At 37.8% G+C, this 25,967-nt stretch overlaps 1 protein-coding gene and 1 pseudogene across 3 annotated transcripts in view; both read right to left on the reverse strand.

The window, feature by feature from the left end:
* LOC101705971 (histone deacetylase 9) overlaps nt 1-25,967 on the reverse strand; it is a 715,280-nt gene that overhangs the window by 637,605 nt on the left and 51,708 nt on the right. The gene's annotated exons all lie outside the window — the stretch shown is intronic.
* Nucleotides 1-25,967, reverse strand: part of LOC147829258 (serine/threonine-protein kinase Nek5 pseudogene) — a 41,490-nt pseudogene continuing 15,523 nt past the window's right edge.

The raw sequence follows: 25,967 nt of genomic DNA on the forward strand, positions 1-25,967 counted from the left end.
GTCGATCACACTACAAAAAGAAATACAGAGAACTGTCTTGTGTCTCAACTCAGCCACTGCTTCACCGCGAGTTTCTGAGTCAGATCAACTTCTTAGTCTCTAAGTCTTTATCTACAAAGAAGCAAATGTCTTGCTTATAGCACAGGAATATTGTGAATGCCAAAATGAAATAATAGGTATAGAATGAATCTGTGGGTGAGAAAATATATAATTATAATTATTATTCCCTAGCTATAATCATTACTATAAAAGTTAAAAATCATTTTTTGGATCTTTGGATCTACACTTCTCACTATGTAGCATTTTTAACTATCACTGCCAAATATGTACTTCCAGAGGTAGGACTGATGATTTTTAAAAGTTTTAATGACCTAAAAAATTAACATTTGAGTCATAAAATGTTAAGTATGACAGAAAACTCTCATTATAATTTCCATTTCTTACAATATTTTGCAATCTTGTTCCAGCTGAAAGTAATAACAGACATATTCTTTCTAGGAGTGAACTCCTTGAAAGGAATTTAAGGGACTTTTCTGCTTTTAATTTGAATGCACTCCCACTCTTAGACACTTAGAGGAAAAGCAATTGGAGGGATATTTCCCCAACAGTTTACTGGAATGTCAAATTTTTAAAAAAGGAGAAGAAGAAGCTTTTAAAGTTACAGTTAATGAGTTTCTTACTAAAATAGTATATCGCAATTGCACTATTTTATAGACAGATGTTGTAACTCTGAGAATTGTACATCTCTTTATCTTGAGAATCCAACATATTTATTGTGACTCGTTTTCCCATCAGCAATTTGGAACTGTTATTACTATTTCTGGCCAAAAGTATAAAGACAGATATAAATATATATTTTCTTTGAACAACTATATAGTATCACCAAAAATACCTATAACATTTCAAATTTTCTGTAAATATAAATATGTTCCTTAGTTATTAAAACAACTCAGTAGAATCATCAGATCTAATGGGCTACTTCTCATTCTACTATTAGTGCTTCATAAGTACTATTAAGATTTAGTAACAATTAAAATTACATTTTTATAAATCCCCTTCAAAAGTTATACTGATGTGCTTATTTTATCACCATTATCTTAATTTCCTTGTTAATAAGAAAGCAACATCTCTGCAAACAGATGACAAATGAGCAGAAACCTATTTCTATTTTTATATTAGGAAATAGATATTCTGACATTGATACCTAATAAAGATGTCAAATGTCATGTTTATAACAATAACATTATTTGCATAGTTTATAGTTATATGGTACATGTACACATTCCTTTTCCTTTTCTTTCTTTTTCTGTTGTTGTTGTTGTTGTTGCTGCTGCTGTTGTTTTGATTTTTTTTGTTGTACAGTACTGGGGATTGAACCCAGGGGGTTCACACTGAGATACAGCCCCAGCCCTTTCTTTTTTTTGGTACTGGGGATCAAACTCGGGACCTTGAGCTTTCAAGGCAGGCGGCAGAACCACTGAGCTAAATCTCCAGCCCTCCAGCCCTTTCTTTTGAGACAGAGTCTCACCAAACTGCTCAACTGCCCCAGACTCCCACAGTTCTGGAATTACAGGAGTGCACCATCAGGCCTGGCTAACAAGGTACATTTAGTCATCATATTTGATATTACTTTCACAAGAACCACACTAACAGGTAACTTCTACTTCTCAGTACCCACCCTCACCACAAAGATGAGAAAATTAAGCTGTTATCTGCTTCACAAATAAACATAAAGAAGATTATAAATTAGGTTTACTAGATTTGAATTTGTAGACTTACCCTTTGGTATTAAGAACTGAACTCAAGATCTTTGCACTAAGCTACATCCTCAGCACTTTTGTTTTTTATTTCAAAACAGAATCTTGCTAAGTCACTAAGTTGCCCAGAGTGAGCTAAAACTTCTCAGCCTCAGCCTGAGCCTCCCACAGTGCTAGAATACAGGCATGTGCCACCATACCTGGCTATAGACCTTAGATTATATGACCTCTAAATGTCTGTCACTTTTCTAGTTTATATAGTAGTCTGAAACATTTCATAAATGCTCCAGATATGTGTAGAGAATACAAGTGAAGCAGCTCTGAAAAGTGCCTTCCACCAATGACCTTTTCTTTTCTTTTTAATTTTCTTTAAGTCTATAATGTCACTTTGTACAAATGATATTTATAAATACAACTTCATTTAACCAAAAATTTTCAAAAGTTTAACAATAATTCCTACCACTTATAAGTGGTGATCAAAAATTTTTTTAATTAATTACATTAATTTTTAATAAAAGATACATTCCCATTGATCGCCTTCAAAATATTCCCCCTTGCTTAAAACACTTATACCGTCTTTCTTGCCACTGTGTGAAGCAGTTCTGGAGGTCCTCTTTCATGAGGGTGTTTACAAGGTATGATCAAAAATACAAGGCCAGATATTTAGCTCAGGGGTACCATGCCTGCCTTGCAAGCACAAGGTCCTGAGTTCGTTCCCTGGTACCGGAAAAAAAAAAATACAATGAACACTACTGCTGTCATCCACCAGAAAGGCAGACAGTGTATCCTCATCCATCTTATGAACTGGATCTGGCACTGTGTGGCTTCTGGCTCTTCCTTAAAGTTGACCATGAAAGATAAACATTTCTAATAGATTCAGGATATCAAGAAAGCTGCAACAGCACAGCTGAAGACACTCATGAAAGAGGACTTCCAGAACTGCTTCAGGAAGTAGGAAGAATGATGAAAGAAGTGTGTTTGAAGGGAGGAGGAGTCTTCTGAAAAGGATTAATGGCAATATGTTTTTTAAAATTTAAACATTCACAGTATTTTTCAACCACACCTTGTATTTCCACAAACAAAACTATCCATGACATACTGACTTGTGACTAGACATGCAACAATTGGATTTTGACTTTATATCTCCAGACTTAAGCTGCAAAGTTAATCTTGGCTTCAAAAGGTCATTCTTTTTGAAATTTAGACAATCTTCTTTGCCATTCAACCTTTTAAATAACAGTATAATCATGACACATTCTTCTAACATTATGGAAGTTATTATCTGAACACTATAACAAAGAAAATTCATAGCTATTTCTATGTTCATAGGTATTAGTTTCCATCTATTGTATTTCTATCTCAAGTAAGCTACCTTAAGCCAAAGTTAACACTACAACTATAACTGAAAAAGTGGAATATGGCCATTTAAAGAGTTTTCCTGAAATGTTTCGAGGCAGGGGGCAATCTCCTGTATGTACATGTACAATGACATGTGGATGCCTTGTAGCTATGTACACATTCTTCTCCTCATGGCTACAGAATCAACAGTTGAGCAGCCTAATCCATACATTCTATGGACAAATGGACATGGAATTTTACAGGCATTAAGATCACTTTTAGCTATATGGAAAAGAAAGAGGGGTCAACGCTCAACATCTATCAATGAGAAGGAGCAATTTTCTCTCAAATCTTCCCACACTTCTTCATCAAAATGAGATGCAGGAAAATGGATTTTTTTAGAATAGTGGAAGTTTCCCCCCCTACTATATTTGTCATTCTTATGATAAATGTGTATTAGAAGTAATAGAATATTGGCTTTCAAGTGGGTAGATAACAACAACAACAACCACAAGGCTTTCAAGTGGGTGGATAACAAAGAAAGAAGAATGTGGAATGTTTGTGAATACAAATTATTGGAGCATAAAATAGAAATATCTCCGCTTTCAATTAATAGCTTCAATTAATTTAAACAAGAATTTTTCCATGCTGTGAAAATATATAGGTGCACAATAAAGGAGATGAACACAAATGAAACAAAAACAAAGATGCTGCTATAAATTCTTTGCCTCTTGAGATCCAGGAATGGTGACTCTGGTTCCTGACTATGTTCCTTGAGCTACTTGGATTCACAAGAGAAGACTAAGTCTTTGTTTCAAAAGGATTATCTCTAACTATAAGATGATCAACAGTCAGCAAGTTACTGCTACAAAATCCTGAGTTATGGCACAGGGTAACAGCCCAAGAGCACAAGGTGTTACAATGTCTTAGCTTACCTCTAAAACCAGGAAGAGATGGCACTAACACATTACATGGACCAGTCCACATTGCCCACATTAACCCCAGCATGGGGATCCTTTCATGGGCTTTTTAACCACCCCACTACACAGCCTGTTCAATAGTAAGAATACAGCAAGTTAGCGGAACTTTTTCGGTCAGGAAGAATTTGCATGTAAAGTATCTCCTCTGATCTTCACAACAGCCCTTTGGAGTAAATTTAATAAGCTGTTATTTATTGGGGGTTTAGAGAGTTCCAAAGATTTGTTCACAGAAATGTAGCTGATAAATGGGAAAGCTTGTGTTCTAACCCTTTGCGAGCGCTCTCGGTTGCATAACAAGGAATTAGAGGCCACTCTAGCACAGCTGTTTCAACATGGAGACCCTGCCTACCCAGTCATCACATTTTCAGGAGTGGTTCACTGAGTTATAGGTCTTCTCTACTGAAGAACCTATCTAGTTATTTCACAGACTACATTCAGTCACAAAAGATAAGATGAATTGAAAAGATGGAACAAATATCTACAAGTTATCTCACTGCAAAAGCTTTCACAATTGACTTACTCCTTCGGGTTTTTAACTATGTTCTGGGATTCCCCCCCGCCCCACCTTTTTAGACAATTTTTATTATTTCAGACAGTATGCTACTAAGAAAGTAGAATGCTTTTGTAGTCTATGCAACTAACAAAAACCTCATCTGTGAGTTGCTAATATATCTTTCCCAGACTTAAGGCAAGCTGGAATGCACAGTTCTGTCTAGGTCATTCTCACTCAGCTGTGGGTCCTTCCTTCTCTTAGCAGATGGTGCCATTAGTTCTGATTGCTCAATACCATGGGTTTCATAAGCTCACTCAATTTATCACATCCACTCTATATGTAGTTTATTGGTGGGATAAGCCCACTGTGCCAGTGCGCTGAGTATCAGGAGATTCACACTCTCTCACACACCTCAGAATCTGAAATTCTGCCATAACTTCATCTTCAGAGAAAAGCACTAGAAAATTCTCCAAACAACCTATTCGACTGCAGAACTCTTACTGAATACACACAAGACACTCTTTTAACCCCTATGGAAACCTGAGATTCCTTTCATTTCTCTGTTTATTTCATTTCCCAAACACAGTTTCCAAAGCTAGAATATCAACCTCTTAAATATCTTTCACATCTGGGCCCCTTTTCCATTTCACCTAATACTTTCTAGTTCAAGTAACTGTTTTTTTCTTGATTTAGTCTTTTAGACGGTATCCCTACTTCCAAGAAATGAATGAATGAAGGAATGAGTAAACACCATTTGGCGGCACACAAACTCCTTACTGGCATTCAAGTTTCTTCATAATCAGTCTCCTGCCACCGCTTTGTCCTTTTTTTCCTTCGTTTCCTTATGCATGATCCACCACGTGGTTTCAGGAATCTATCATTACTCCTAACATGATGCTCAACATTATTACCTAGTACTGAAGCACAGCACCAGCAATCAGAATGCATACTTCTATGTGCCATGATATGGCTGTACAAAAGCACATGAGCTGCTAGTCCAGGTTACTCCTGCATGACCTCCACATTCACAGTTCCATGCTTTTGCATCCTCTGCAGAGGATACTATTGTTATGCAGAAAGCTAGACCTCAGCTGCCCTGAAGATAGGTGGCTGGGGGCTACCTCAACAGCAAAAGATATGGTATTTTTTTCTTTTCTTTCTTAATCATTAGCTATAGATAAGATCCACACAAGCTTGTGGTTTCAAACTTTAGCTTAAGACAGTGTGATATCCTCTGAGCACCCGGATAAGGTCCAGGGCTCATACAAAGTCCAGAGCACAGGTAAGGGATTAGAAAAACCTCAAAGTCTCAAAACAAATTAATCGGAGACATCTACCTAAGGACTCAACAGGGACCTACCTCTGCCTGCAGTAGGCAAACAAAGCCTGTTTTATTTGTACAAGAACAATGATCTCCAAGACCCTCTTTGCAAGGTCCAGTTAATCATGAATGTAACCTGGGTTCGCATTCAGTTCAGCTGCCACTTTGGCACTTGTCCACCTTCATGCTTGAAGGTGTGTTCTCTCTCTCATTCTCTGGAAATTGATCATTTTGTAATAAACTCTACCAGTGCTCTACATGACGGCCTACATGTCTGGTCTGAAATCTTTCATCAAAGACACAAAGAATCAAAGAATAAGGAAGTGCTGCCAGTTCCTTGCAGTGTTAGGTCCTCACCATGTTGGGACCCAGCTCCCTGGTAACACTTTACCTTTCCTCTACCTCCTACCTTAATTTCTTCAAGCCTATATTTAATAAAAATTCTTAACCAACCACTCCAAGCAAAAGTTCAGCTTTCTCATTTATATTCCCTCTATGTCTTGCACCATATCTATAGTAACACCCCTTATGTTAAACAGTAACACTTCCTATGTAGATGGAACGCTTCTATACACCATGGGACTATGCTCCTCAGTTCGGATTCTATTTTCATCTCTATAGCCTCCACACCTAGCACAGCGCCTGGCACATAGCAGGTGCATAGAAAGTTCTTGATGAATAGGTAAACATAAGTGACAGGCTAAAGTGATGTTAACCTTACCTTACTTTAGGGCAAAATAATTTACCTAAATTGTTAGTGCAGAATTCTGAAGTCCTTTGAACACAGTCCTTTGATTTAATGTGAGAAAGAAAAACACTCTAGAGTTTGGGCCACCTTGTATGAAGAACAGACCCACATGCAGTGGGTGCCTTTGTGGATCAGGGGAGACATAAAACAACACCTCAAAATTGCCTGCAAATTATGGTGTCCAAGATAGAGTCATTTCCTAGGCTTTCAACTGAAGTGATTTCTCTGATCACTAGAATGGTTCAGCCTTTTACCTTTTCATTAACCTCAGCTTTTCTCTCCCCAAGGAAATTCTCTTTCAGACAAGTTCTACAAGCTTAAATTTGCATCAAAATAATTGAACCACTATTCATCAAGACATAAGACAGTAGACTAAAAGATTCGTTCCCATCAACATCAGGAACAGAAATCAAACCAGGCTCATAATGGGTCACCATACCCCTGACTACACCTATGTTGTCATAAGGAATAGGATGCTGGCAGCCTGGGGACCTGGGAGCTCTGGGGGACTGGGAAAGCTGTGGGCACAGCAAAAGCTACACCAAAGATCCAGCCTACAGTTTAACCTTCCTCAGTGCCACCACACACACCTGGTGTTGCGAATCCTGAACACATGGGCAAAGACTGGCATATGAATTCCTTTCAGTTCATTCTACTCTGAGGAGTTATCCATGTAAGATTATTGGTCCCAGCTCCCTACTTACACTGCCAAAGGTTGCTGACTTCATCCTTTGAACATAGCTAAGAGAAGAACATATCACCCAGAGGATCACGTCTCACATACACTCTCTGTGCTTACATTTTAAAAGCAAATAATAAGCTTCTTTCTAAGACTTTTAGAAGAAAAATTTAAGCACAGACTACATTGTAGGGTATAATATAGAGCAGGGAACGCAGCTTGGGAGGTTAGTTATGCATATATTTTGCATATTTAAGATACGATTCAGTAGTCTATACTATAAATATAACTCAATGGTAACTTCTAAAAATATATAACATAATCAGGAATGGCCTGCTGGATATTTTATTTCATAAAAAGAAATCCTGCCAACTTTAGTACCTGCACTAATAAAAATAGACCTTTTTGTAGTAAGCCTTGGTTCTTAAAACACCGGGCTTAGCCTCAGGGTATCCAATACCTAAGTTATATCCAAAACCACCTCTATATAATAAAGATAATTTATCAAAAAGCTTGTCCCCTTGATTTTTTTTTTTTTGGATTATCTTTGATAGTCTCTATCTGCAACTTCCTTCCTTGGACAATAGGGAGTCACAGTCACCATTATCACCAATTTGAGTTTAAAAGGAGACTTGCAATGCCCAGAAACTGCAGGATATACTGTGCAAGGATCTATTCATTCATGGCAAACGGGTTGTTTAAAAAAATGCTTTGTCTACCTGTAAATACACATGGGACAGAAGTCCAAAATAGATGTGAAAAGGAAGTAACAGTGGAAGTGAAGAAACTTGTAACAGGCAACCTCTGATACCTGTGCAGCAGGAGGGCTTTGTAACTCACACACTATAACCTTCCCCACAGAAAACTGCCCGATCAAGCCTGCTTAAAAGAACCAGGCTTCCCATGTCTACTTACTACCTCACCAGTATGGAGGCACAGGTTATGATCAGCAAGCCAAATACAAAAGACCTTTATCCATCATTGTAATTTAGAATGACATGGTTCTCTTTTTCAAGCTCCAATATTGTGTATGTTTAAAAAAAAAGTTCTGAGATTTCTTTAATGCTGCAGCCTACCTCTTGAAGATCTAACAATACCTATGTACAGCAAAGTGTCCCTCTAAAATGGCTCACTAACTGGGTGGTCTGGAAGTCAATTAACCTCCCTGAGCCTCAGTTGCTTAAAGATGACTTGTTTTAACTTACAAGTCATTGTGAAGCAATCAGTAATGAGAAAGGACTAAAAAAGTATTGGCCACTATTATCATTATTATTACAGAAATTGTGTTTTATTTCAGGCCAAATTTCATCCCAAGAGAAAAGAGTGACACAAGGTGCCTCTGACAGTGGACCAGAGTCCTGAAGCACAGCTATTAATCTTTCTCACTCCACAAGGGTTACAAAAGGGATCTAGTTATTAAAGCTGTTTTCTTGACTTCCTTTTAGAAGGCAAATAAATGTGAGTGTAAGGAAATTTACTGTGCCACTCTTTGCTTGTGAATACACCATGCTTACTTTAATCTTTCACTGATGACAATTACATTTACAAAATCACTTAGTTGTTGATGGAAAGGAAAACATTCACATACGAAAAAAAAAAATCACTCAGTAAGTTAGTAACAACTACCATTTTGTAGAAATCTGAAAAGAAACAGTACAATCTATTCTCATATGGTACAGATACTTCTATAAAAAAACTTTTCTATTGTTTTAATAGAACGCCTTGAGGATTCCAACAGACTCTAAGTCCTCTCTATTTTGGGCAAGTGCTCTCTCTTTACTACTGATCTATTTAATTTTAAGCCAGCTAAGACACTTCCAGGCATGGACAGGTATGCCCCTTGGGTGAGAAATGATAATAGCAAAATTCTCACACAACGCTGAGGAAACCAGGGTGAGCCTGAGCCTGACCCGCCAGAGCCACTACCCAAAAATGTGAGGCACATGGAGTCTTTCCCCAGCCGAGACCCACACTGTCCCAATTCTGTTTGCTCCTAATTCCCTCATCTGTGACTCACTTTGCCATTAGGTGTATCTGAGATTTCTTCTAATTGAATAGACCATTCCTTCTTCAACCCCTTTCTAAAGAATGTACCATCATTGATGAGCTCAGCCAACTTGGCCAAGTGCCATTTTTATTCCCTTACCATGCCTTCTCAAAGATCTCTGTTCTATACCTAGTCTGTGCTTTTCCTTTTTCTACAGAGGCTTTCTTGTGAGTATGTACCAACAGAGATACCTACATTTCCAGAATATACTAACATGTAACCAATGAATCATCTATCAGAAATCTTGTTCTCTGAACTTCACCCTACCAATTAGAATTGACTTTTCTTATCTTATACAAACTCATATTTATGTTCAAGTTAAAAATAACTCAGGCTCATGCAATAGGATTTTGTGGGCTATTTTTAGCAGAGGAGCAACAGTTTTAGTTGTGCCGGAGCCGAACCTGTACTACTGAGTGCTTGCAATGTATGCTCAGCACAGAGCTGAAGGGGCAAACTCTTGCCTCACAGATTTCACACCAGGGATCTCTCAGCATATGGACCAAGAACCTCTCTGAAAATGCAGATTCTGAGGTCTCTTGAATCAGAATTTTGGGGGGCAGAAGCCCACAAACAGCACTTTAAACAAGCTTTCATGGTGACTCCAACTGAGCTTAAATATAAAGACCACTGGAGAAACAGCATACACATATCAACATTTGAGAAACAGAACAGCAAAAATATATACTGAGAGTAATACAGTGAAAAGTGCAATTAGCTTTAGAGTCTGACTGACCTCAAGGCAAATTCAACCCCTGACTCTCCTGCTGTACATTCAGCAGCAAATGACTTACCATCCTGACCTTCATTTTCCTCACCAGTAAGTTGCTGGGTTGAAGAGCTACCTGCACAGTCACTATGGATGAATGGCAATATATTTAAAATACTTAGCATAGTGCTCAATAAATATGAGACATCATTATGACAGTCAGGGCCTCTGTCTCATTATGACAGTCAGTTGCTCCAGAATTGTGAAATACTACAGACTTGATAGCTATTATTTCCTAAAAGGAATAACCTAGCACACATGCTTTAGGAATTTGGACCAGAGAGCTTTCATTGTGACTGAGGTAGAAAGGGAATGTACCATGGAAAAACTGCCATGCTGATCTGGGACACTAATTAACGTCTACTCAAACATGAATGGTTGGCAAAAATCTTCTCCTTTCCCAGAAGTTCCCTATACACCACTCTCATTGAACTGTAATTTCAACAAACAATTTAAAAATTACCTGGTCACATATTTCAACTCTTTTGTGATTAAATTATCTATTTCTGCATTCCCTATATCTAAAATAATTTTAAGGTCAAAATTATCCTCAAAAATATCTCAATTTATGTGCTAATAACAGCTCACTAATAGTTGATTGTTTTATGTAGCACAATCCATTCCCAGCAAGAAGGCAAAATTTTATACAGGTTGCTTCTCAAACATACCCTCATTTATTTATATGCAGAATGATAATGCTGACCTCCTGCCAGGAGGGGGCACTCTCTGGGTAGACTACAAGTTTTCTATCATTCCCTCAGCAGAGCTATGTGAAAGATGTCCACTGAGAGCCAAGGAGGCTGCAAAGACAATTCATCTGCTCAAGGCAGCTAACTGGCCCATGAAGGCATTAAGCCGCTTGATGATTACATTAGTAAAATAGGCTAATAAATTAAGCTAATTTGCTCACAGCCAATCCTATTAAAGCTCATTATTTCTGAGAAGAATCAAGAACAACTGCAACTCCATTTCAACAAGTGGAGGAATTCCAAATTATAACACCTGCAAAACTAAGGTAACGACAATTAATGATTAAAAATACAGTGTTAGAACTCAGTATCAGCACTCATTGCAGGGGACATTTATTCCCTCTAAGTTAGAAAGCCTTGTTTGAAATTATCTGCATAAAAACAAGGAAGATAAAACCATTACTATTGCAGGTAACTTCTATTAATGTTGCTTTCATATTCCAGTTCTGCAGGGAAAAAAATTATATGTGTGTATATATATATATATATATATATATGCATATATTAAAATAGACTGAGATAGATCAACACATATAAATAGCTCAATGCAACATCTGTAGCAGTCCTTCAGAGTATATTAAAGTCCTTGCTGTTTATCAGGTTGGTAATATCAATTCTTAGTTATTTAAATTGCCAGTTGCCGGGCAACCACATCTTTATCAACTGTCACTCTAAAGTTCCTCTGCAACATTCACTCAAGAAAAAGAAAACAGTGAAAAAAAATCTTGAGACCCTTTTCTGGAGCAAAAGAAATGCATTTACTTTTACCCCCGAGCTCAGAGTGTCTGATAATTGAGTGACACTGGGGAAATAAAATCTGCTTAGTTATTTGGAGGAGGGACAGTATAGATAACCCAATGGGTGATGTAGATGCATAAAGATTATGGGGCTTTGCTAACCTAAATTTCCTTTCCAGGACCTGGTCCACAGAAGAGACATGTTTGTGACAGAAGCTTTGCAAAAGAAAATATTGCACTCTAGAGAAAATAAAATAAAATTGATAATATATTATTCTTATAATTCTGCTTTCATCCCTGAAGGATGACTAAGAGTTAAGGATCACAGCAATGAACTTCTTGCTTTTGATACTGCCCCTTTTTCTGGACATTTAGAGCAAAGTGATTTGTTACCTTCTCATGAAAACTTCTACAACATATATGTTTTATTTTTATGGATGCATCCATTATTTTACTCAATAGAAGACTTAATTAATCTATCAGTAGTGTAACATTTCTTCTCAAGGTAAGGCAGGCTCCTGAGGCAACTTTGATAATAGAATGCAGTGTATATACAAGCTACTCTGTCAAAACAAGTACTTTTAGAATTGCACCTCTCTGGGCATCAGTTTCAGACCAGATCATCTCTAAAGTTCTTCCGGCAATCACATTTCATAAACCCATCAATATTTAAGTGATATATTTCTCAGTTGCAGACTCTGTAAAACTAAGCCAGCCCAATTAATCAGACTTTTTTTTTTTTTGGTACCGGGGATCAAACTCGGGTCCTTGCGCTTGCGCAGCAGGCGGCAAAACCACTGGACTAAATCCCCGGCCCAATCGGACTTTTTATATATATATATACCGGGGATCAAACTCAGGACCTTGCACTTTCGAGGCAGGTGCCAGAACCACTGAGCTAAATCCCCGGCCCCAATCAGACTTTTTAATATTACTACATCTTTAAAAAGTAGAAACAAATATATCTAGATACAAAGGAAATTATTAAACTGAAATTTTTGCCCAATTATGCAAACATTTGTTTAAAAAGGTAACTGTGTGACTTCAAGTAGGAAATGCCAGAATATGTCAACTTTGAAATAAAACTTTTATGCAATAAAAAGGAACCCTTGAAAAGCAAAGCTAAACCAAACCGGAGAAAAAATATTGCAAATAACCATCAAAGAATTAATCATAGGGTTATTTAAATAATACTTCTAAATAAGAAAACAAAACAAGAACAATTTTAAAACAGAAGGGAAGAAATCAGTAATGAACAAAAATGACAATTTCTGCAGCCAATAATTATATGACAAGCTGCTCAATGAGAAACCAAATCACACCCATCAGACTGGATAACATTTGAAAGTCTTATAAACCTAGTGTTGGCAAGGATACGGAACAACTGAAATTCTTATACTCTTTCAGAGAGTGTAAATGTGCAGACACCACTTCGAATAGCAATTTAAAACTATCTAGTTTAGTGGATGATGTATAATAAATACCCTATGTCCCACGGTAGGCAGAATAACAGTCCCCTAAAGATGTTTATGACCTTACACCAAGAACCTTTGAAAATGTCACCTTACATGGCAAAGGGGTATTAAGGTTGCAGATGGAAATCAAGTTGCTGATAATGACTTTAAAATTGGAAAATCGGGGCCAGGGATTTAGCTCAGCGGTTCCACCGCCTGCCTCGCAAGCGCAAGGACCCAAGTTCGATACTAAAAAACAAATGGAAAATTGTCCTGGATTATTCAGTTTGTCCCAGTGTATTCACAAGGATTCTTAAAAGTGAATAAGAGTGGCACATGGCTGTAATCCAAGCCCTCTGGGAGGCTGAGGCACCAGCATCACTAGTTCAAGCCCATCCTGGCCAATTTAGCAACTTAGTGAGACCCTATGTCAGTGATGTACCTCAGTGCAAAGGCTGGGGGTTCGGTCCCCACCACAAAACAAAAGTAGAACAGGGAAGCAGAAGAAGAAAGGAAGACAGCCTGGTGACAATGTGACTGAAGTGACTATGGAACAACAGAGAGATGCAGCATCCCTAGCTGTCAGATGTAGGAGTGAGGCCATGATCCAAGGCATTTGAGCACTCTCCACAAGCCAGGAAAAGCAAGAATGTGGATTCTCTCCTGGAGGCTCCAGAAGAAACACTCCCTGCCAACAACACCTTGGTTTTCAGGCTTCTCAAATACAAAACTCTCACATAATAAATTTGTGTTGTTTTAAGGAAGCATGATTGGAGTAATTTACTGCAACAGCTATAGGAAACTGTTAAAATAACCCAGAAACTCTGGGTACTCTTAGGGAAATTCTCCTCCAAGCCTCCTTAGGAGAAATCATAACAAGGTACACAGCAAGACTATCTAGAATAGAAATTTTGGAAATGATCTGAATGTCCATAAATGGGAGAAGAGATTTGAGAAAACCGTAGTATTTTGTACAATATAATCCTATACAATCATTGACATAAAGGGGCTAGAGCTTTATATACAGCATGGATGCAACTCAATACTGATGCTGAATTAATGAAACAGAGTAAAGAATGATTTGTATAATACACCATGTAAAAATGCACAAAATGATGTGTTGATATCTATGGATAAATATTTTCTAGTTAAAAGAATAAACAAGTGAAGGAGAAGTATAAGCACCGTACTCAGGACAGTAGCCAACTCTGGGGAATGAATGAATTATATACAGAGGGCATCAAGAATATTTGAAAGGTTGTATTTCTTGAAAAAGAAAAGAAGTCTTGAACTAAATAAGAGAAACGTAAGGATCTGAAAAGAGTACAAGGAAAATAGATATTTATTACATTTATTATTCATATTTTGTTTTACAAAAATATTTCATAAAAATAAAACAACATATGCTCCAAGGATGTATTTTCCATGTGTCCACTGGCACACAGGCAAACTGGTTTTTCCCAAGTTCACAGAAAATGATCTCACCCACGGAAGCATCTCTATTAACGTGCCAATTAAAAGACAAAAATATCAAAAAAGCAAACATCGATATTTAGCCCAATTTTTGTAACCTTCCAAATGTACACTAAAACAAGCAGATTTTTTTTTTATTTTAAGCAATTTCATCTTAAGCCTGCAGAGTCAAGAAGTAATACACATTGGGAGGATCTTTCCATGGGTATCCAAAGAAGCATACCTAGGTGTGAAGAGGTCTATTTGCAAGTGGGCATTTATGCATCAGACCATAGTAAATATACTATCACCTTTCAGACAAAAAAGTAAGATGGCTCATTTAGAAATAATGGTTTAAATAAGTTAAGCAGACAAAATAACATTACACATATTCTTGTTAACCTTCCATCAATAAGAATTAATCAATCTACCAGCTAACAGACTCAGGAAAAAAATTTATTTTTTGTGATTCAGTATTTTTCCCTTGTTACTGATATCACTATAAAACATACTGCAATTCCTATTTTTCTCTTTTTTAAATGGTAATGTCTGCCTAAGGTCCCCAGGGCATTATGAGATTAGGAAATGACTGCTCTGCTTCTTGGGAAAATGTTAAAAATGAAGGGATTTTCCACTTTGACTGCTTTTCCTCCTCCTGAGCTGGAAAAGTTTAACTCTTTCTCTAGAAAGCATTAATAACTGAAATCATTGAAGCTAAATTATTTTTGCTAAAAGATAACACACAAAAATAATGTAAGCATAATGTATAATTTAAATGTATGTTTTGGATGAAAGTAAATGCATTTTATTGCAGCCCATTGTTATTCAAATGAGGCTTATTTAATCACTTCAAGGCCCAGGTCCCTTTCTTTTAAGCCTGAGAAACTAAGTTAATTATATTTAGTTCCAGATGGCACACAATTTTGTACCTGTGCTGCCAAAACATCAACCACAATGTAAACAGCAATACTAGCAGCTATGAAGCAAAACTAAGCTACGAAGTGTTCCTTTGTTGTTTTCCTGACCAAGCCATCCCTGAGTTGATATACACTGATGTCTCAGCCAACAGCTCTGAATATTGCAAAAGACTTGCATATTACAGTCTTAGGCTTAAAATAAAATATAAGCATATTCCATTAATTTATATAATACTATTCAAAGTGCAATGGACTAAGAACTATTGTCTAAAAATATTGAAATAAGAAATAATCCAGCCTGATATTAATTTATGATCCGTTTATCACTATAATTGATGCCTTGTATTTATGCAAAGCACCAATGCAATCAGCATTCCAGAACACTTGATAGAATCCTTCTTCTTCAGTAAGATCCTTTCCCTTAACATTTTTCTCCTCTTTCCTTTTCTTTTTTCTCCAATCAATCAACATGGAGATGATTCCTGGTACATCAACATTTTTACATGTTTGTTGTGTTCCCTGTCTCCAGAGAAATCCCATCTCTCTTTTCATCTACCACTTCTGAAGGGCACTCTGCTTTGGCGAGGACCATCTCCTCTGGGGTGCCTAACTCTATGCATCCCAGATCTAACACCCTAACCTGAAACTACCTTTGAAATTATGCAGGCCACTTCTTTGTCCTTTCCAGTAAATTCCCCACTCAGCTCTGATGGTCACCTATATCTGAACTCGTTCTATCTATGAATCATCACATCCCAATTACTTAAGGGTTATCATGGTTCCTTTGCTTAATTAAATATCCTGTTCATTCAAACAAGGCTTTAATCCTTCTTTAATCTATCTGTTACCCACAAATATACACAGCCCTCACTACCAACTGGTGCTAACTTGGTAGATGACTGACATATGCATGCAACATAGCACAGCCCTCATCCATTCAGTAAATTTTAAGCATATGACTTCACTCAATCCTATCACATTGCTGTGTTTACTGCTTTAAATTATCTATCCCCATGTGAAATTATCTGGCTTATTCATTGCTCCTTGTTGAGTGTGTTTCTCCTAACACCAAAATACAAACTCTATGAAAGCAAAGATGATGTCTTTCTAACTCAAAGGAGCCAGAAACCAATGCCTGGCCTATGATAGATGGCAGTCCATATATCCTAATGACTGTTCCAATAAAATCACTTAAAATATTGCTTCTCTGGGATTCTCACCTGACATGAAATGCAGGATTACTTACTGACCTATCTACAATGCATGTGAATGGGCCATATTTTGTGGAAACTCAAAACAAGTGAAAGAGAGTATTCCCAGATCTGGTAAGTGACACGCTGAGTTCTAAAGGACAAACAAAGAGGCCATTTGAAATACAGATTTAAACATACTATATTGCAAGATCTTTCTGTTTCAATTTTTAGGGGGGTTTTTTTGCGGGGGGGGTGGCTTCAAGAAGGTTAGAAGAAAAGTACAGGGAATAGCATGTGTGACCATTGGGGAAGTAAGAAAAAGGATGGCCTAGACATTTCCTGTGGAGGGACTGAGGTGGAGGCTGAAAAGATGGAAAGGGGGAGGTGGAAATGAGGCCGGGAATCATCAGGGCAGTTGAAGCCCTGAACAAATATAAATAATATAGCATCGGTGGGTTAACATTTACGGAAAAAACATGCTACTCTCAGAATGGTGCATGTAGTAGGGAGGGCGTGACCAAAGGTAGGAAAACTGAGTTAAGAAAGCACTGCAGGGGCTGGGGATTTAGCTCAGGGGCACAGCACCTGCCTAGCAAGCAAGAGGTCCTGAGTTCAATCCAAAAAAAAAAAGCCACTGCAGGATTCCAAGATATGAGTAGCACTGAATTAGGATAATGGAACTGGGGCTGGACCACAGGGAAAGGAGCACAGGGATATTCAAGGAGATAAGATCAATAGATCTTATCACCACAAGATCCAAAGAAGTGAGTGGAAGGGGAAATCCAAGATATCCCCAAGGTTCCTGATTTGGTGGACCTGAAAGAGGTCCCAATTACAGAAATCAGGAATAAAAAATGAGGTTCAGCAAGCAGCTCAGAAGGCTTCACTTTCCATGAACTTAGGCAATAAAATGCTTCAAAATGTTAAGTTACCTCTCAGAGTTGGTATTTAGGGTTATTTTAGCCTCTTCTTTTATTTTACTTTCTGAATTTTTAAAATAAATATACTATTCCTAACAAGAAAATCTTTTTATTTCTACAATTTTTCAATAACATTGGTTTAATTATTTATTTACATCACACTAAAGAATCTGAAAGTCATTAAACTCAAAACCAGGTGTGACATGTAGCCATCTTAGGGGTTCGGAGCTTTGTTTTTGTTTTTTTTTTTTTGGAACTGGGGATCAAACTTGGGTCCTTGTGCTTGCGCAGCAGGCAGGGAAACCACTGAGCTAAATCCCCGGCCCTGTTTTGTTTTGTTTTTTAATAAAGATAGCCAGCAATAAGCTGGACACACTGGTACACACCTATAATTCCAGCTACTCAGTAAGGTGAAGCAGGAGTACAGCAAATTCAAGGCCCTGGGCAACTTAGCCAAGCCTCTTTGTTGCAAAAAGGATAGAGAGTGGAGATGTAGCCCAATGGTAAAACATTTGCCTAGCATGTTCAAGGCCCCAGGTTCAATCCTCAGCATCACAAAACACCCACACACATACAGATAGTGTATTAGTCACTGTGGTGGAGTGACTAATGGTCAGTTTAAGTGGGAATGCCCAGCTGAACTGTGTCAGTGTGGTTCTGGGCATGTAAAACCCAACTGAGGATTGTTGCCAGAAAGGCATAAAAAGAGAATAGGAGGGGATGATTGACTGCTGTTGATTTCCGAGAAGCTTTGTTGTGGCTGGTTTTCCTGATACAAACTGGGCTGTTCCCGTGGTCGGAGGAACTTGGGTCCTTGCTGTCACCAAGGATGTCTGCTGTTCTCTTGAGGGGTGCTCTGGTCTTTACCTTTGTCTTGAACGTTGCTCCACTGCAGATCCCTCAGCCTAGTGGCACAGATCTTTCACCCATCAGGCACAGACTTTATAGTTTCCACTACTGGCCCTTGGGCCTTTCTAATGCAGATCCTTTTTTTTTTTTTCCTGTTTTTTTATTAGTACATGTCTGCAATACACAATTTTACATTCCTTGTGTGGAGTCGGTACATGTACATAACACATCCCAATTCCTTTTTTCATTCCCTTTCCCTCCTCTCCCTACTCCCTCTCCATCTCTTCTCATTTGAGAAAGAGCTATCTCCCTACTTCCTAGTATTTATCTTTTATTTTGCTCTTTATTTATAATTTGAGTTTCTCATATAAGAGAAACCATGCAATATTTAAGCTTGTGTGTCTGATTTATTTCATTTAACATTATGGTCTCAAGTGCATCCATTTTCCTACAAATGACTCAAGTTTCTTTCTTTTCATGGCAGAATAGGTTGTTGTTCTTTAGTCCTCATCAGCAACACAAATTTGGTCATTAGATGGACTAGAAACAGCTTCTAGACCTTCACTTAATTCATCAGATTTTGTTACACTTAACCTCTTTCTCTTCTGACTTCAGCATCCTTACAGATACTGGAAATTTCTTCCATTCTTCCTCCTTTGCAAGTAGTGGATTTTTTGAGGGATTTTACTACTTCACTTCTCAACTCATCTGATTCTTCAAAATTTGTATCATCACCATCAGATGCTTGTGCCAGCAGTTCCTCATCTACTTTAATGCAAGAAGCCATTTCTACCTTCCCCACATCTTCTTCTCTAGGAAGCCATTGCTTTAATGCTCTTATATCAGGACCAGTAGGGCAGGTGGAAGTGACATCGGCTGCTGCCATCATTTGCAGCAGAGTCCGAGGCGCTCTGGCATCCCACTACCTCCTGTTTTCTGCAGCTACAGCATCCTGAGTGAAAAGCTCTGCTTCTGGGCCGCCGAGTTTTTCAAAGGCTTTGTCTAGGTCATCTTCATGGTCCTTTAGACAGTCATATCCCTTAAACTTTATGCTGTCCTCAAAGGTCAAAGTTTCATTGAGTATGTCCATTGTCTCTTCCTCTTGGACAGTGTTTCCATCAGATATACATTCATCTAAATTAATTTCGAACTTTACCCCTCTCTTAGCTTTATATTTCTTTTCCGGAATTTTACTTTCCTTTATGTTCTCAACCCTAATATTTTTCAAGTCTCTTTCAACGTCCTGCACTGTCGTGTCCCCTGCAGGAGCATTTTGGTCAACAAGCAGAAAATTCTTCTTCACCATATAGGTCCTGATTTTGAAGCTCTCCTCCAACTCTCTCCTCATCTTCTTCCTAATTTCCTTCATGTCACTGTGGTACTGCTGGTGTATTTCCTCTAACTGTTTCCAATATTCCTGGTCCTTCATTTCCTTTTTTCCTAAACTGCAGCTCCTGCAGCCTAGGCTTTTCTCCATGACTTCTCAGCTCTGTGGTCTGGCTGTGATGTGGCTCAGCAGAAGATGGACGAAGACCCAATTGCTTTTCCACTTTCAACTTATATTGTTGAGCTTCAAATTTCCTCTCTCTAATGCAGATCCTTGATACAGACTTGCATGAGACTTTGCCATGGGCTCTAGGTCCGGCGGGACTCATGAGGAACTCTGCTATGAGATCCAGGACCTTGGCTGGATTCTTCAGGTCTCTAGCTTACAGACAGATCTCGTGCACCCTTCTCCATTTGACTTGAATTCTTGCATTTGGGTGAATATTGTAAGATAGCCTATAAATTTACATGTCCTATATTAAATCTATTCCCTTGCAAACTCTGACTACAATAGTCACTTTCCCACAAATTACCCAACACCCACAGTATAAAGCAGGAGACTGCTGCTCAAGCGCAAGGACCTGGAGTTCGATCCTTGGTTCCAAAAAATAAAAAATAAAAAAAATAAACCTGGAGAGATTTATTTTGGCTCATGGTTTCAGAAGATTCAATCCATGATTGGATGGCTCCATGGCAGAAATGGCACGGTGGAAGGAAGAGGCAGAGAAAAGTTGCTCTACCCTGAGACAGCCAGGAAGCAGAGAAAGAGAAGGAAGGAGCCAGAGACAAAAATATACCTTCCACAAAAACAAAAGCAACAACAAAAAAGAATATACCTTCCAGGTCACATTCCCAGGTGATCCATCTCCTCCAACTAGACCCATAGCACATTCAGCTATAAACTCTTCAATGGATTAATCCACTGATGAGTAGAGTGTGCCATGATCCAATCAACTTTCAAAAACTCCACTTCTGACTACATGAGACTTTGGAGGGACATTTTAATTCTAAACCATAACATACAGTTAGCAGTAGAAAAGATGGTGACATACCAGGCAATCTATGTCAAGTTGAGCTTATTTTCATCTTCTAATGTGATTTTCTACCATACACCACAAAAGTTTTATGTAATACCAACTCTAAGGATATGTTGTGCTCAACCACATTCTGCACAAAATTAATATGTAAAAAGGACATTCCCTGTAAATTAGGTTTTTATTTTCACCTATTGATAACAGCAATTCATCTAATTTTCATACTTAAAATTTTTGATAAGGTAATTTAAACAGACTCTGCCATCACCTTGCCAACAAACAGACTATTTTATATGCCGTCTTCTTAAACATACTGACCACAGCATTATGTACACAGAACTTTCTAAAAAATATCTTAATGTAATCACTTGTATAGAAAGGGTTAACAACTGTTCTATCTCCATTTGCTGATTTCTTTGAGGAATTTTTTCAGGTTTTTGGAAATAATTTTCATTAGTATTTTCTATAATATGCAAATGTAACACTTCAGCGATGTATTCAACAACAGGCCTAAGTTTATGGTATACATCAGTTTACAAAAGGAGGCTTAAAATCATTGCCCTCAGGTCACTCACATTTGGGTGAGGATGTGGCAGGGCGTAGAGTTTTGAAAGTATCTCAACCAGGTTACTACATATAAACTAAGGAGACCCAAAACCTATGAGACCCAAAGAGTGGTGCTAAGACACCCTGAGGAACTCAATATCCCTAACAATCACACCCACGGATGTTTTAATGGAGAGTTGTAAGAGAAGAGCCCCTCTCAGCTTGGTGCAAGGTGTGCTGCTGTGGGATTACCAAACACATTTGGGAAGAGAGAGTGGTAGAGTTAGAAAGTGTGAACGTGAAACTGAATACTCTAGAGCTCTCTAACCCTCTGGAAGGACGGCTGATGAGCTGAACTCAATGGAAGCAAAAGTGTGCAGTTACATGGACCATCAGCGATGAGGGGCCTGGGCAAGGGTGAGTTGGGAAGCCCTTAGCTGGGAGATGAGTTGATCCTAGAAAGGACAACACTGTTATGGCGAGTCCCTTCTGCTCAAAGAACACAGTCAGTTGGAGAATTAACCACAAAGTCCAACGTGGTGGTGTTGACTTTATCCCAGTAACAACTACACAGTATATCTTGGTGGTCTGTAAGACTCCAATACCTTTAATAGTCAAACACCCACTTTCTCAATAGGAGAAGAATCTCAGGGTAAGAATGAGAACTGCCAGTTGGGGTGTGAAAGATACCTGTATCCCAAACACTGCTAACCCCTAAAATATCTAAAGTATGTAAAGCAAACATTCCAGTTAATACCTTAGAGCAAGATGGAGACTGGTTGCTTCAGCTTGGTAAAAACAAAATGGTACAAGTAACTAAGAAAGAGGGCTATATGGAAGTGGAAAGTGGAAAAAAAAATGAGCTCCCCCAGTTATACCTCATTACTCAGACAGCCCCTTAGACATTCCATCAGAAGTACAAATGAGCTTCAAATGTCCCAAGAGTTTAAGATCATATATAATGAACTAGGCTGTCTTCATGTTCATATAACAAGTACCCTGGCATCATGAAAATTTGTCCTCTTTTCAGAGATGTTTGGCTTTCTCTGGACTTAACATTCTTTTCTGAATACCAAAGTTTTACAATATTTACTACGCAAAATTTCCTGAGCAAGCAGCAGCTCAGTAAGCAGAACCTTGCCTGTAGGCGCTGATAGGTTTTTAGACTCTGTGCACCTGGGATCAAAGGGAGGATTTTCAGATAATTTTAAACCCCTTACTAGGGTGTTCTCAAAATATTCAAGATTTTAAACTTTATCACCAGACTGGGGTGAAATCTTTTTTCAAACAGATAAATTTTCTGCAGTCTTGAAGTGTTTTTTAAGAAACCATAATCACCTCACTCAGATGTACTGAAACTAGCAAGGGAATAATTCAGTTTACTTTTGAAAGAACTCTGCAAAATACTCATTACCCAACAATAGAAGCTGGGCTTCAGCAGGGCCTCAGCTCAATTCTAAAAAGCTTAAAGTCTAGTATGACTTCCTTGCTAACCAGGGCACACAACTTTTCACCAGCTGAAGAGGCTTGTTTTCATAGTGGCTGCCTTAGTCTAAAGAAAAATGCTGCTCATTGAGAATGTTGGTTTTATGAAGGGACAGGAAGTCAAATTCTACTGTAGATACTGAATGAAAAAAATACAATTTTATTTCCCATTCAAATTGAATGACCTTCAATTTAAACACTGTGTCAATAGACTGACTTTGTTTCTAAGGTGATATTTAATTACTAAATAACTTTCAAATACATATATATATATATTAGATATATGCATGTAGGTTGAGAGCCTTGATATTGGAAAGGAAAAGATTAATTTTATTTTTCAAGGTATTACATAACAAGCAATAATGTATAAAATTTTCAGTTATCATTAAATGGATAGAGTTATTTGCACAGCTAAATACTCAGAAAACCTCTAGTAGTCAATTATCCAAACATAATTACTAACAATTTCATCTTCATAATACAAAACATTGTTATAGTTTCTTTGTTTTGTTTATTTGAATTAAAATAAGAAGAGCTGGGATGTTATCTGGATCTAGTCCAAAAGCAGCAGAATTTTTTTAAGTTCTGAGTAAGATGCTATATTTCATTATTTTTCTTAGTTTGGTGGGCTCAAAGACAAAAATCTTATAAAACAGCCTGTATGCTTGTATTCTGTTATTGCAATTTTTAAAAATATATAACCAAATCCACAATGCTGATCTCTTCTTTTGACCAATTCTATCTTTTTGTAGGAGACAGAAGCTATATTCCTGCTGCCTAGAGTTCCAGAAGTACTGCCTCTGATTCCCCATCAAAGCCTCTTTCCTCAGATGGAAAGGACCCCAGATGGCTGGAGATTTCATTTTAGCAAGATGTGAATTTTACCCAGGCAATGAATACCCTGGCTTTGGGTGAGAAAGAGCCTTCGTCCGCCATTGTTTTTTTCATGAACTAAGGTTGCCTCGGGTCTTAAGAGTTCTCTATGGTGTTGCATTACTTTCCAAAGCTGCTGAAACAAATCACCGCAAATTTGGTGCCTTAAAACAAAAGAATTTAGTGCTTTTACAGGTCCTGCGGCCAGAAGTCTGACATCAGTGTTACTGAGCTGGTATCGAGGTGTTGGCAGGACCATTCCTCTAAAGGATCCATGGAGCACCTGAGATTTCCAGCTTCTGGTGGCTGTAATCATACCAATCTACCTCAGTGGTCACAGTGCTTTCTCCTCTTGCGTCTGTGTCAAATATCCCTCTGTGTCCCTCCTATGAAGACATGTGATTGCATTAGAGCCTATCTGCATAATGTACAATAATCAGAATAATTACCCCATCAAATTCCTTAGTTTAATCTCATCTGTAAAATCCTTTTTGGTCACAGAAGGTAAGATGGACTAGCACATAGATATTTTATAGGGTACCATTATTCAGCCTGTTACAGCTATCTTATACAATCCAACATGCCACAAAACAGTTTTTTAAAACTTGCCAATTTACTTCTTCCTGACTCTCAGCAAACAAAACAACAGGAAAACACAATATATTTAGATTATATTATATGTCCTATTTTTTTGTTTGTTTTTGTTTTTGGTACCGGGGATTGAACTCGGGACCCTGAGCTTTCGAGGCAGGCACCAGAACCACTGAGCTAAATCCCCGGCCCTATATGTCCTATTAATAATTTGGTAGTGGGGCATAAAATAAGATATCCTGAAAATTCCATTTTATCATGGTATGATAATGGTATCCAATAAAATTAAACAGTTGTTAGCATACTTTTCACTTTCTGAAACATATCATTTAAAAAGTTTTTTCACACATGTAATTACTAAGGTTAGAAATGAAAGATTACTAGAAATGCTAGTAAATGTAGATAATCATGAAATGCATTTGCTGGGAACTCTACCATGTCTCATGCTGAAAAAAAATCACTATTCTAGAAAGTCAGCAAAGTGTAATGAAGAGAATCAGATATTCTGTATTGAAAGAGACCCAGCTTTTCATCCCAGCCTTGTCCCTGACCAAATGACTTCAAATAAGCACTAATCCTAAATTTCTTTTCTTTATTTTCTCTCCCTCAATTTCTTAATATGAGAGCTATCCCTAGACAATTCCTTGCCAATCAAAATTCATAATGAAACAGACTTGAGCCCCTAATTCACTGGCTGCTGCAAGTTCAAAGTAATCCCCTCTCTTTTGCTACCAGTTCCTGGAGAAGTTGCAGTCTCCATCTACTTTCTCTCCTTCTTGGCTTTCTCCAGTACTATATCCACTTGTGGCCAGAGCCCAAATTTGCACATACATACATCTATGTACACACACACACACACACACACACACACACGCACGCACGCACACACCCCTCTACAGAAAGCTAACTTCCTTCTTCCCTCTCTCCCATACTCCAGCTCAGGAAAACCCAGGAACTCTAACCCCTTCTTATACTACTTTCCAATCTTTTTCTCACCCTGAATTGGTAACAGGCACAAGACAAAACCCTTGAAAGAACAGAGGGAAAGGAGGCATGCAATGAGATCAAGAGCACATAGTCTCCTAAGAATCCTCACCAGGAAATTTTTGCAGACAGTCACAACTTTCTTCTTAAAAAGATTTTCTTATTTTTGTCAAAATGTTAAGATATTTTCCACCATATTACATTTTTAAATGAGGGAAATTCTACTCATTTAAAAAGGTAGCTAATGAGAATTTAAAAGAAAAGCAATATAAAATAATTTAGCACAGTTGTTATTATCATACAAGAGGGAATGACACTAGATCTTTTTCAATGTAAGAAAATCCATAGTCAATATTCTTCAACTGACTTCACAAATTACTGAAGTCAGAATCACAGTTTGAATCAATATTATATTCTAAGGGGCTGTCATGCATAAAAACAAATGCCAATGAATTCCACTCTGAAAACAACTTTGCATAGCTTTATTTTTAGTTTCTCAAAACTGGCCTGGTTCTCTTTTTCCTAGATAAAAATATTTCCCTCTGAAATTTCTAATGTAACAAATAAAGAGAGAAGAATATTTCTGGTTTTAGCCAAAAATTATTTGGGTGAGGGTAGAGATGCACATGTAGATAAGGGTAAAACTAGAAACGTAAATCTGATTCAGAATCACACTTCGTGCTTAAGAATGAACAGTAATGTTCATTGTGTTGAGAACTTACAAT

This window comes from Heterocephalus glaber, unplaced genomic scaffold, assembly GCF_053883595.1.
Source record: "Heterocephalus glaber isolate CG9 unplaced genomic scaffold, H.glaber_assembly_v1.0 deba00000676, whole genome shotgun sequence".
NCBI classification, from domain to species: domain Eukaryota; kingdom Metazoa; phylum Chordata; class Mammalia; order Rodentia; family Bathyergidae; genus Heterocephalus; species Heterocephalus glaber.